At 39.9% G+C, this 4,890-nt stretch overlaps 1 protein-coding gene across 5 annotated transcripts in view; it reads left to right on the top strand.

Annotated features, from left to right (window-relative positions):
• Nucleotides 1-4,890, top strand: part of CPEB1 (cytoplasmic polyadenylation element binding protein 1) — a 108,900-nt gene that overhangs the window by 27,984 nt on the left and 76,026 nt on the right. For 3 of the 5 annotated variants that reach the window (XM_010841102.1, XM_010841101.1, XM_010841103.1), the window contains exon 2: nucleotides 2,811-2,985. The exons of 1 other annotated variant lie outside the window; for it this stretch is intronic. The gene's annotated coding sequence lies outside the window, so the exon portion shown is untranslated. Of the gene's footprint in view, nucleotides 1-2,810; nucleotides 2,986-4,890 lie in introns of those variants that run through there. One more of the 5 variants, XM_010841100.1, reaches the window with a different exon arrangement.

Genomic DNA, 4,890 nt, shown 5'->3' with positions numbered 1-4,890 from the left:
TCAGTCCTTCCAAAGAAATCCCAGGGCTGATCTCCTTCAGAATGGACTGGTTGGATCTCCTTGCAGTCCAAGGGACTCTCAAGAGTCTTCTCCAACACCACAGTTCAAAAGCATCAATTCTTCGGCGCTCAGCTTTCTTCACAGTCCAACTCTCACATCTATACATGACCACTGGGAAAACCATAGCCTTGATTAGATGGACCTTTGTTGGCAAAGTAATGTCTCTGCTTTTCAATATGCTACCTGTTAAGGGTAGGGATGGATAAAAGGTTTCTGTTTTAAAAATGAGAAACTAAGAATTATATAACTGGAGAATTTTAAAAGGATCACTGTATTCTGTGGTAGGTTCAGCTTTTGGGCAGTTTGATCTTTTTTTTTTTTAATCATGTCTTTAGTCTTTTTTAATTAAGTTTTAAAATTTTTATTTACACCATGCAGGTGGCATGCAGGATCTCAGTTCCCTTACCAGGGATCAAACCCTTACTCCCTGCAGTGGAAGTGCAAATTCTTAATCACTAGACCACCAAGGAGGTTCCTAATTAAGCTTTTGAAATCAAATTATTACAGAAATTAGGCATGGAAGGGCCTGGGGTCTTCAAAGGAATAGTTGACATAGGTTTTTAGTTCATTTTTCTCCTTTTAATGAGCAGGTAGATTCTTTTCTTCAAGGATCCTTGTGGCGGCTTCTAACCCCTTGGTTTAATAATAACACTACTGAGAGCCAGCGTTTATTTGTTTGGCACATAGTTAGGTGCCATGTACTATGTGAACCACTTTATGTGTATTAATTCACAAAAAGCCCTCTGAGATAGTATTGTTACTTTTATCCCTGTTGTACATGTCGGGAGAGTGATACGTCTGTTCCCCAGTGGATGTTGCTGGTCTAATCTGCTTATCCTTAGAATGCTACTGTGGATAGCAGGCAGTTGGTTAATGTATGTTAGACAGTGAATGAATGAAGCATGTAACCTTAAGGTATGCAGACTGGTTATAAATCCTTGTATCTTAGCCTTTGTGAAGTTGAATATTAACCTTAGAAATCTGCAGTTGTGAAAATGGCCTGTGTCAGTGGATTTAACCATTCTCAATGGCACCTCCCTGGAGGGCTTGGGAAACAACTGTGTTCTGGGTATCTTCACAGTTTGCAAAGAATACGGACCAGTCTTTCAAGAGCTTGAAAATGATGTGGAATTCAGGTTTGTCCCTTTAAGGCCATGCTGCAGAGTTTATAAAGTCTTAAATATTTCTGGTCATTCTCATGCTTACATCTGGATTTTAATAAGTTACACAGAATAACACCAGGCTTTAAAAATTTTGTTTTGATGTGTTCAGCTACAGGGTCTCAGGTTCTAGTTTCTTTTGTTGTTGTTTGTTAGTCGCTAAGTTGTGTCCAATACCTTGCGGCCCCGTGGACGGTGGCCTGCCGGGCTCGTCTGTCCTGCAAGAATACTGGAGTGAATAGCCATTTCCTGCTCCAGAGGATCTTCCTGACCCAGAATAGAACCTGCATCTTCTGCATAGCAGGCAGATCTTTACCACTGAGCCACCAGGGACACCCTACTAGTTTCAGTGCTTGGACTTTTGTTGTTGTTTGTTTTTGTATATTCCCCAAGGTAATTGGGAATGATAGAAGCGATGAGTCTGACTCCCTTTAGAAGATTGAGTCTGTCAGCCAGTATTTCTTTGCTTACATGTTGGATGTGGTGAGTGAGGGAGATCAAACAGAGAAGAATGGTACCTAGATTTCTGTCTCAGGCACCTGGAGGATGGTGGTCTTATTGACTGAGATAGAGAACACCCAAAAATCACTTGTGTGGGGGTTCAGTTCACTTTGATGTACCTGGGAGTCTGTTTTTCATTCAGTGATGTGTTACATGAGTTGTGTGCACTTTTAATGACCACATAGATTGTATCAGTTGTTTAAACAACCCTTTGGGTGGTTTTTGTACCACTCTTGATCCTGCCCAAGTCTTTTCATATAGGTATATCTTAAAATGTAAAAATAGCAGCTACCATATGCCAGCACCATGCTAAGTACTGTATACATCCCATCAAAAGGTTTGGTAGGTGCTCTTCCCCATTTCACAAGTGGGGACTATAGCACAGAGGTTAGTAACTGCCAATAAATGGCAGAATCAAACTTTTGAAACAACTGTATTAATATATAATTTACATAATTGTAAGGTTCACTTTTCAAAGTACAATTCATTGACGTTTAGTATATTTATGGAATTTTGCAACCCTCACCATGATCTATTTTTGGATTATTTTCATCATTTGAAAAAAGAAACCTTGTACCCTTTAGACACAACTGGCTAACCACCTCCTCACCTCCCTAGTTGAAGGCAGCTAATCCACTTTAGATTACCTGTTCTGCACATTTCATATAATTGGGCTCACACAGTATGTGGTCTTGTGTGACTGGCTTCTTTTCACCTCATGTTTCTGAGGTTTACTCATATTGTAGTATGTATCAGTACTTCATTCTTTTATTGCCACATAATCTACTGTATAGGTAAACTCACAATTTGAACCAGGTGTGTCTGGTTCTTAATGCTCATGTTGCTGCCGTTCTGATTCTATGCAAGTCCCATTATGTTAGACGGTTCTTATATCTTACATGTCAGTGTTTTTCCCTCTTACTGATCCCTCAGGGTTCCTGCTGAGAGTTAAGTATGTTAGTATACAGGCAAGAAACTCAAGTCTTTGTTACTTTGTTTAGCTTGTTTTGGGCTATAGAGGAAAAGGAGGTGTGAAGTTTCTCTCAACAGGGAGAATAGAAAACCTAAACACCTTTTTTCTGTGTCTAGGAAGAAGAAGCGGGAAGGATAAAAGATTGCTGGGACAACCAGGAAGCACCTGCACTCTCCACGTGTAGAAATGCCAATATCTTTCGAAGGATAAATGCCATATTGGATAATTCTCTGGATTTCAGTAGAGTCTGCACTACACCTGTAAATCGAGGAATTCATGATCATTTGCCAGGTGACTTGGATTTGAAAACTTGGGTGTGCTAGACACGTGAGCATTGCTGTTCCTAGGCCGCTTCCTTGTGAAGTCTATGAATGACCTTGAATCTCAGGTAGCACTTCACCCCTTTCATAGTTTGCCTTGTGGATTGGGTCCCCAGTGGGGTGAAGACATCCTTTGATTACGTGAAAAAAGTAGGTCAGAGGTGACAAGACTATTTATATATACAATTATGAGTTACATGTTACAGTAGATTTTCTTATAGCTACATTGGAAACATTTTAAAAAGTGATTAATACTTGATGTAACCCAACATAGTCAAAATAGTGTGTGTCAATGTATAATCCATATAAAAGCTGTTAATGAGAGAGTCTTTTGTTAGTGTTAAGACGTCAGAAGCCAATGTATATTTTACATTTACAGTATAGCTCCATTTGAATTAGCTACATTTCAAGGGCTCTGTAGTCACATGTGACTAGCGGCTACTATACTGGATGATGCAGCTCTTGGATATTTTAATTGCTTTTAAAATGCGTGCAAGTCAACAAGCATTTGGTTTTCCTGATATTTAGGGTGTTCCACAGAACAGTGAAGGGAGAGGGCAGTGTCTCCTGAAGACAGTTCTTCTCAAGGAGGCTTGGATGTCCCAACAGTGTTTTATAATCTTTTTGTGGGAGTTGCAACATATTATGGGAATGTTGTTGGACTATTCTTTGACTTATTTTAGATGAAAGCTAACATGTTTTTAATTTTTTAAATGGACCTTGAAAATATTTGGTAAAACAGGTAATCTTGTTACCTAAGTAGATAATCAGCATTATAGAAACCCAAGAACAAGATTGGTTAGAACAGTGTTATAACTAGGAGCAGTTTGGTGACAACAAAAGCTAACGTAGCCGTACAGTGGAATGTCCTGCAGTCATTAATACGTTTGTAGTGGATTACTTAATGATGTAGATAGTCACAGTACCTGAAGTGAAAAAGCAAAGTACAAAACAGTGTGGTCTCAGGGATGTATATATGCATAGAAAGACTGGAATGGCAAGGTGTAAATGTAACAGTGAAGGTGTAATGGCTAATTTTTTTTTTTCCTGTGTGCTTTTCCCCACTAATTCTTCTGTAACAAACATTTTATAATAAGAACAACTTGTTAAAAAAGAGTATTTCTTGGCACAGTGTTTCAGCATTGATATTTGGATTTTGCATAGGTACATTTAATTGTGCAACTTGCTTCATATAGGTACACTTAAGTTTGCAGTAGTTATATGCTATTTGTTTTTTTCATTTGAACAAGTGTTTGATTTATCACTTAGAAGGCTTGTGTTATCTGTGACAGAATTTCATTGCATATAGTATGCAGTGAGAGTCGTATCAGAACTTTGCAAGTCAGCTCGTAAGGTGTTACTGGAAAAGTGCTGTGAACAAGGTCCAAGGAGGGAGAGAGAGACTGTGTTGGTTAGGGAGTGAAGAAACACTGTCTGGATGATGCAGCATTTGAAATAAGCCTTGAAGAAGAAAAAGTTACTTCAGTGTAATTGGATATTGAGTTAGGTTTGTTGTTGATTCAGGATTGACATTGGGGTCCAAAGCTGAGGTCGAAGATGGTTAGATGACCTGTGGTACAGTGACAGTCCCCAAGAGTGGGAGCCAGATACCTCACTGGGGGCTTCCAAAGAGGCCACAGAGCTGTCGCTCTACCACAGACCTCACCTCAGCCTTTCCCTGAGCTGTCTAGGAAGACTGGGGCACGCAGCATGCAGGGTAACTCTCTCCCCTCTTGCTGGAGCACAGCAAGGCGGGCGCTGCTTCCGCTGTCAAGCGGAGTGAGGGGAGTGTCTCCAGAGAGGAGCATTTGTGTAGATGGAAATTGCTTCTAAGAAGGAACACAAGGTTGTTGAACCCCTTGTAAGGCAGTAGACT

This window comes from Bison bison, unplaced genomic scaffold (genome assembly GCF_000754665.1).
Source record: "Bison bison bison isolate TAMUID 2011002044 unplaced genomic scaffold, Bison_UMD1.0 scf7180017864155, whole genome shotgun sequence".
Lineage (NCBI taxonomy): Eukaryota > Metazoa > Chordata > Mammalia > Artiodactyla > Bovidae > Bison > Bison bison.
Note: the sequence above shows the minus strand (reverse complement) of the source record. Positions and strands in the feature narration are given on the sequence as shown.